General features: G+C 42.1%; 1 long non-coding RNA gene across 1 annotated transcript; it reads left to right on the top strand.

Moving 5' to 3' along the window:
- LOC122021886 lies at nucleotides 1–7741 on the top strand. Its single transcript, XR_006122682.1, has 6 exons — nucleotides 1–432; nucleotides 518–628; nucleotides 716–853; nucleotides 951–1026; nucleotides 1480–1541; nucleotides 7680–7741. It is a non-coding gene; the product is annotated as an uncharacterized LOC122021886 (long non-coding RNA).
- Nucleotides 7742–8777: the final 1036 nt, after the last annotated feature.

The raw sequence follows: 8777 nt of genomic DNA, 5'->3' as shown, positions 1-8777 counted from the left end.
CCAAATTCACTCTCCCGATCTCTTCCTCCTCACACGTGCCCGAAACCCCCTTTCCTCTCCGGCGATTCCTCCTCGCCCGATCGCCAGCCACCGCGAGTTCACCGCCAGCAGCGACCTATCCTCTGCGTGCCTCACCAACACCAAACTCTCTTGGCTGTCGATCCTCTCCTCCCTCTCCCTCGCGATTCCTCCCCTAACTCGCGACGCCGACCCTGTGCTGCTTCGACTCGCCGATCGCCCGACATCCATGAGCAGCCGATGCTGGCCACCGCTTCCCGAGCCCTAGCTTCGGGTCTGTAACCTCCTTCTTGACCCACGACGCCATCCTAGCATGACTTGATCTTGGACCAGAGCAAGAATCGGAGCCCTAGCTCCCATTCCTCGTCGCAGTAGCTGTGGATCGCACGACACCAGCTGTAGGGATTGGTTGAGGTAAGGCTTGGTCGAGAGATTCTGTGAATTCAAGGATTTTTGTGTAATTGGGTTCAGTTATGGTGTTCTCTCTGATCTGGTCTAGGAGGCGACGTCGGATCAACCTGGTGATGGTTCTTCCCTAAGCAGACCTTGATCTTCTCCATTCCTTGCAGTTGATTGAAGCCTCGAGTGAAGAGGTAGGGGTTCAATTGAGGTAAATGTGGTTCTGTTTATGGAGTTCCATCAGATACAGTGCTGTACGATTTCTTCTTGGAATTGATTTTGGAAGGAATTGGTGTAGGGTTTCTTTGGGTAGCTGTCGACAAGAGGTTTTGTTTGGAGGACAGTGGTGTTTCTTGGTTCCAGTAGTAGCTCCAGTTTTGCTTCCTGCAGCAATTTTCTCCATAGCAAATCAATTGTTGGGGGTATATGCTTTGAGGTAAGATGTGTTAATTTCAAGTTGGAAACAATTTGAAATTCTATTGTGGCAATGATCTATGGTCTATTGAACGGTTCTTATTTGATTTGTTCTTAAGATCATGAATAAAGGCCATCAGCTGGGGCATTCAGATCTCTTCACCGAGCTATTGTAGATCTACAGGTTGGATTAGGGTAAGATCTTTTTAGCTTCAAATTGTCACATATCTGGATTCGTTTCTATGTTAGATTAATTAACTAGTTAATGATGAGGAGATGTGTCTAGAATGAGAATTCAAATTGATTAAGTTATACTCAGTTGATAATCTCGGATTGCTTTGGATTTATAGTGGATTTAGGGTTGTAAGTTGTTGCGGTTTGGTTGATTAGTGGAGTGGCTTGTGGTAGATGATTACATGATCATTAATCGAGTTCATTGGATTGATATTGTGATGAGTAGGGATGAATTAGAGTATATGATGGAATTTTGATTAATGGATGAGTTTGGGTTGTGTGATTAAGGATTATTTGGAGGATTTTTCAGAGATTATATTTGAGTGGAGTTATCCTAATTGGGTAGGTATTTTATTTAGCTATTTTAATTCTTATGAATTTAGCTAAATAAAATATATATATTGATTTATGCAGGACCGTGATATGGGACGATCATCACGATGTGGGATTTATTTTAGCACGATCGACGTATAAAGGTGGGTATTTTTTCCTTTGCCTTTATGTATTTTCCTTGAGCTTGGTGCATGGTTGTTATTTGTCGGATTAGGTTACTTTACCTTATATCGGGTTCATTTGCTGTTTTTCCTGCTTGATACTTTTGCTTGAGCTTAGAGATGATCTAGTTATATCATATACAGTCTCAACTCTTGATTTCTACTCTGCTGTGATTACGCGTGTAAAGTATGTATTGTAGGGATTGTCGAGTGATTGGATTTACCATGCTGATTTTGCATATAATGTGGATTGTATGTAGCTTGGTTGGTGTTTTAGGAGTCATCATGTTGACCGTACATTTGCATGTTGTATGTACACACGTGTTTGGTTATGCACTTTTGGAGGAGTTGTGTTGATTGTATGTTTATGGTTTATACACGTGTCTGATGTGTTTATTATTGGAGGATACATGTTGATTGTACTTATGTTCTGTGTATATGTGTCTAGTGGAATTATTAGAGATTTTTGGTTGATCATACGTGGGTAGTTGTGTACATGTGTTTGGTGGGATGTGTGAATTTATCATGACGATTATATTCATGTTGTGGAGTGCTTATGTGGTTTAGAGGTTGCATGGATGATGACGGTGTTTGTATCATGATTATATATATATCATGTTCATCATTCATTGCATCTGACGACTAGTCTCCCTTGTGGTTGAGAGGGTCGCCAGTCTTTTATAGCTGTCCACTCTACCACTGATGGAGAGTGGTAGCTGGGAGTGGAGCTATGTCCTGTCGCGCTTACTCTGCTGCTCATTGTTTTTACTCTGTCAGCCTCGACCACTCTGGAGTAGTGGATCTTGAGGGTACAATAGTCAGGGGGCTTGAGTTGTGAGTGGTCAGAGACCCTTAGCTATGTAGTTAGATAACTACATAGTATACTGCCGCCTCAGTCGCTTTATAGCAGTTACGTGCGTGAGGCTTGTACGGTTTGTCACGGGCCCAAGCCTCTCGGCCATACATGGGTCGTGGTGTCTGGAGAGGTGGCGGGGGTGACCATAGAGCATGCATACACATTTACATATGATGCGCGGTGCATTGGTGGATATATATTTGCATACATGCCTAGTAGATACTAGTTGCATGTGATTGTGGTTGTTGCACTTGTTTGAGTTATGCTTGTTGCATATGGTTGTCATGCTGCATACATGTCATTTATTTTACATGTATTTGCAGTCGTATTTATATTGCACAGGTGTCACGAGTAGGTCTGTTGCAGATATGGTGAGTTTGCTGACCATTGTACCAGGTGTTGATTCCAGATTGGGTATGTATCTATCATTATGTCGGTTGTGGTGTGTACAGTATGTTGGTGCAATCGACCTAGCTTTTGATGTGTGTGTCAAAGAGTTTAAGTTAGACTTTCATATGTATTTAATATGTGTTTGAGTCTTGCAGGACTTGGTGGAACACATGAGAACTTGGTACGGCCAAGTATGAGAAACTCATCCAAGGGCTTGGATCCTTGAGTCGGTGAAGGATGGTGTGGAAGACATCCGAGGGATCGCCGGACGAGGAGCAATGGAGTGGAGCCGAGGGAAGTGGACTTCAAGGCAGCGTGAAGGATGGCACGGAGAGGAGCCGTGGGCTTGGGTGCATCTGAGGGACGAAGGCCGAGGAAGATGACTTCAAAGGCGACTCCGAAAAGGATGAGAGGAGTGAATGTACTAGGACCAGTCGACTGGTAATGGGACCAGTCTACTGATCCAACTTCACAGAATGCACAGAAGCATTCTGTGCTTGTCGGCTACGGGGACCAGTCGACTGGTCCTGAGACCAGTCGACTGGTACATAGCCGTTGGCAGGATTTGACTTTCTGCAGAGAGCCGTTGGCTGGGTCCAACGGCACACCAGTCGACTGGTGTCGGGGTTTGAGTTGATTAGTGATCAACTCTCTCCTCTTATTTAAGGAGAGCTTTAGGGCATTAAGGAGGTGATTGATGCTTGTAGTTTAACTCCAATTTTGTGCCCAAAGCTCCCAAGTCAATTCTCTTCCTCCTAATTCTAACTCCATCTTGTAAAGAGGAAGAGTGCCCTTGTGAGAGGTTTGCTCCATCGAGAAGGAGAAGCTTTAGCCGGAGATTGCCGGGGACTGATCTACCGAAGGATCAAGGGATCGTCCACCTCAAGGACACGCCGTAGAGTAGGAGCATCATCTCTGAACCACGTTACATCGAGTTTGTTAGCGTTTGCATTCTTGTTTGTTTCATTGCCTTAGTTTTAGTATATTCTGCTGTGAACTAACCCTTGTGTTGAGAAGAAATCGATTTGGGGGTGGCCTAGCTATCCAACCCCCCTTCAAGCCGGCCACCGATCCTTCAACAATTGGTATCAGAGCGAGGAAGCTCTTTAACGGACTAATCGCCAAGAAGAACAACATCATCAAATGGCCGGCTCAAACATTCATCCACCCAAATTCGAAGGAGACTTCTCTTGGTGGAAGAAGAAAATGGAGGTATTCTTCGAAACCGATTTTGATATTATGCTAATCATGGAAAATGGTTTCGAAATACCTAGGGATCAAGACAACAAGATACTTGAGAAAACAAGGTGGAGCAAGAAGCAAAGGGAAGAACATTTAACGAATTCGAAAGCCATCCATCATCTACTACATGTTCTTCCCCAACAAGAAGTAACAAGAGTTGGAACCTACTCAAGCGCCAAGGAGTTGTGGGAGAAGCTAGTGGAGCTTCATGAAGGCACATCGGAGGCTAAATTGGCAAGAAGAGACCTCCTCCGAACTCAACTCAACAATGTAAAGCTTGAGAAGGGAGATAAGGTATCTACACTTCATGCTAAATTTAAAGAAATCTTAAGTGGACTAACAAGTGTAGGTGAGAAACTCTCCAACCGGGACATCATAATGAAAGCTATCAATGCTTTCCCAAGATCCTCGACATGGAGCTCCATTGTAGATTCATTCTACATTTCAAAGGATCTAGAGAAGAGCTCTCTAGATGAATTCTTCTCAACCATGGAGCTTCACGAAACAAGGGTTGAAGGATTAGAGGGAGAAGCAAATAGATCAAGAGGAGTAGTCCTTGTGGCAAACAAGGGAAAGGGTAAGAAGAAGAAGTGTTCATCCCCACCATCCTCCGACTCCGAAGAATCAAGCGCCTCAATGGATAGTGATCAAGAGGCGTATATGGTAAGGAAAATGAGAAGAGATTTTAGAAAATTTTCATCTAACAAATCTCATGCTAGGAAAAGCTCAAGAAGCAAAAGTAGGACTAGGAAGATAATTTGCTACAATTGCCAAGGAGAAGGACACATAAGAGATGATTGTCCTCTCTTGAAAAAGAAGGAAGGGAAGAAGAAGAAGGAGAAGACAAAAGAAAAGGGGAAGAAGGCTCAAAACCTAAAAGCAACATGGGATGATCCTTCATCATCATCGGAGGAAGAAGAGCATCACATAGTCAATTTTGCTCTCATGGGGATTGATGATGTCGCCTCCACCTCATCCGAACAAGAAGAAGGAAGGAGCTCAAGTGAAGATGAAGAGGGGAGCTCAAGTGAAGGGGGAGGTCAATCATCGGATTCGGACTTCTCGATAAGTGAGGTACATAATCTTCCTCCTCATATTTTAATTGAAATTATTTCAAGTACAAATGATGATTTGTTTAAGGCAAAAAGGAAAAACAAATCTTTAAAAAATGAAATTTGCATGCTTAATGAAAAATTAGAATCCATGTGTTCTAAGGATAGTGATTTGCATGCTTCTTCTTCAAAATTTTCAAATGACTCATGTTTAGAAGAGGAAAATAGGAAATTAAAGGAAAAGGTAGAATACCTTACCAACGCCCTTAGGAAATTTGAAATTGGCTCAAAAACCCTAAATATGATCATTGGGAGCCAAAGGTCAAGTTTTAAGAAAAATGGGATAGGATACAATGAACCAAATAATGAAAAGACCTATCATTGTTTACTTGCTAGGGGGCAATCAAAAACCAAGATCATAGATAGAAAATGGATCCCCAAGGAATATTTGGTTAACCCAATTAGAAAGAATTTCTATTGGGTGCCAAAATCAATCCTTAAGGGTTAGGGGATTTTGGGTTTAGTCAACCAATGAAATCATAACTCAAATTTTTGAAAAATGGTTGACTTGAGACCTTAAGGGGGAGGACTTAGCCTTGATAGAGATTCATGATCAAGAGGACTAAGTAAAGGTTACCTTTATCTCACAATGATTTGCATGATTTTTCAACCATAAATGTGAGATATTAGAATGATACTAATAATTCACTTATGCTTATGGCATTTTGATGAGTTATGATTTGTATCAAATTTTTAGTGATCATAGGCCAACTATGGGGAAAGAAAATGTTTAATTAATGGACATCTTGCCCATAGATCATAGTTGGATATTTTTAAATGTTTTGAAAACAGTTCTATGTTTTATTTACTGTGATATAGCTATATTAAATCATGTGATTGCAAAACTGAGCCTTAATTTGATACAAACTTGCATGTTTTTGAGACTTTTTGAGATTGGGGCAAAATTTCAAAAATACTTTGACTTTTCATGAAATCATATTTTCTGGAATTTTTTATGCATTTCTGAAGTTGGCCTCAGAAGGCTGAAATTTGAGTTCAGCATGTACCAGTCGACTGTGACAGGTACCAGTCGACTGGTACCAGCCTTCCAGCACTCTGAGGATTTCTGAAATCAAGTTTTTGGTCCAAAATTGGTTGGAATTGATATCATAGTATGTGTACGTGTCTGGTACAATATTTTTGATGGTGTCAAAGGGGGAGAAAAGGGAAGGTTAAGTTAGTAACCTATTTGGTTTACTTGTGTGCAAATCTTTGAAAATTAAGGTTGAGAGCATGTGTTAAGGGGGAGCTTGGGTTTTATGCTTCATGTTTACATATTGCTTCAAATTTTCAAAGTTGTTATTTATGTCTAACTTAAACATATTGCCACACATCAAAAAGGGGGAGATTGTTGGTGCAATCGACCTAGGTTTTGATGTGTGTATCAAAGAGTTTAAGTTAGGCTTTCATATGTATTTGATATGTTTTTGAGTCTTGCAGGACTTGGAGAAATACATGTGGAACTTAGTGTGGCCAAGTGTGGGAAGCTCATCCAAGGGCTCGGATCCTTGAGGGTGAAGGATGGTGTGGAAGACATCCGAGGGATCGTCGGACGAGGAGCAATGGAGTGGAGCCGAGGGAAGTGAACTTCAAGGCAACGCGAAGGATGGCACGGAGAGGAGCCGCGGGCTCGGGTGCATCTGAGGGACGAAGGCCGAGAAAGAGGACTTCAAAGGCGACTCCGGAAAGGATGAGAGGAGTGAATGTACTGGGACCAGTCGATTGACGATCGGTGATCTAAGCGTTACGTGCTTGTTTCTGAGGGACGATCGGTGGTCACGAACCGACCGGTATGCATATCGTTAGCGGTTGACTTTCTGCGATTGGGTGGGTCAGACACACCGATCGGTGGTGCTTGGACGATCGGTGGTGTCGAGTTGATTAATGATCAACTCTCTCCTCTTATTTAAGGAGAGCTTTGGGGCATTAAGGAGGTGACTGATGCTTGTAGTTTAACTCCAATTTTGTGCCCAAAGCTCCCAAGTCAATTCTCTTCCTCCTAATTCTAACTCCATCTTGTAAAGAGGAAGAGTGCCCTTGTGAGAGGTTTGCTCCACCGAGAAGGAGAAGCTTTAGCCGGAGATTGCCGGGGACTGATCCACCGAAGGATCAAGGGATCGTCCACCTCAAGGACACGCCGTGGAGTAGGAACATCATCTTCGAACCACGTTACATCGAGTTTGTTAGCGTTTGCATTCTTGTTTGTTTCATTGCCTTAGTTTTAGTATATTCCGCTATGAACTAACCCTTGTGTTGAGAAGAAATCGATTTGGGGGTGGCCTATCTATCCAACCCCCTTCAAGCCGGCCACCGATCCTCCAACACAGTATGTATGTCAGGTTAGTAGGTCTGATATGTTCAGATGCATTGATTATGATAGTATGATCATGTTTTTTTTATTCCCTACTGAGACTGTATACTTGTGATCTCCATGTTTTATTTATAGACCATGCACTATCTTGTCTATTACCCACTGAGTTACCTATACTCACCACCGCATGTATATATTTATGTTTTCAGGTAGCTTGTAGATGGTTGGTGTCGCTCGGAGTATCCTGTCTGCCGGGTCCTACGTCACATCCGAAGATCGTGTTTGTTTTCTTTTGTATATTCTTTTCTTATTTTTGGCATTGTATTTGTGTATAGCTATGTGGCTATCTTATGGTTTTGGTGTTGTATTTGTGTTTAAGCCGTGCCGACATGCATTGTATTTATTTGTGTTGTGTGTATATAAATATTCCAGCCGCATGTGGCTGATGTATATTTTGTTTGTAGTGATGCTTCATATTGTCACCGGTACAGGGGAGATGTTGCCGGATTTTTGTCCGGCAGGGACTCCTTTGGGGGCGTGACAATTTTTGGTATCCGAGTAGGTACGATGCCTGTTATTCGTGTTTTGGATTTCGTAATTCGATTTTCTTGATGTGACTTTTCGGTCTTTGGGACCAAGCAGCAGTAGGGCATCTCCAGGCTATAGGAGGTATGTTTGCATATTGTTATCATACATTTCTGTTGGTGTATGTATTGTTTCCCATGATAGTTAGTTAGGACATGTGTTAGTACTCTTTTGTTAGTATCTGTCTATTTGTTTGTAGCATGCATTGCATGTGTTGGGTCAATCACTGATCACGGTTGACCTACTAGAGATCAAGGATTACAGTCTCAGGGGATTTCCTCATATCGTACTATTAGTAGTTTTAGTGTCTGTTACTACTAGTTGGTTGAGAGTCAGAGTCACATATCAGTCCCTATTATTATTAGCTGGATAGTGGATGGTATCTGTATGCATATGTTGACTCAGTTCGTATTACTCCGGTTGGTTAGATCAGTTTAGGATTGATTTACCTGATCGACTTGTGTAGTGGTGGTTTGATTTACCTTAGTTAGTTTCATCAGTGGATGATTGATTTGCTCTTGTTGGATCAGATAGTGTTGATCGATTTATTTTGTTGGTCCGACCAGTAGAGGACTGACTTACTCTATTTTTAGAGATTCCTAGCTTTGGGATGTTTCATATTTGATTAGATATTTTGACTTGTACCGGTGTAGAAAGGACTGAATTGGCCGTATACCATTATCGGCTTAGTCAGTTTATAGAGGATCGATGTATCCTATTCC

This window comes from Zingiber officinale, chromosome 9A (assembly GCF_018446385.1).
Source record: "Zingiber officinale cultivar Zhangliang chromosome 9A, Zo_v1.1, whole genome shotgun sequence".
Classification (NCBI taxonomy): Eukaryota; Viridiplantae; Streptophyta; class Magnoliopsida; order Zingiberales; family Zingiberaceae; genus Zingiber; species Zingiber officinale.
This window is presented reverse-complemented; position numbering and strand designations above follow the sequence as displayed.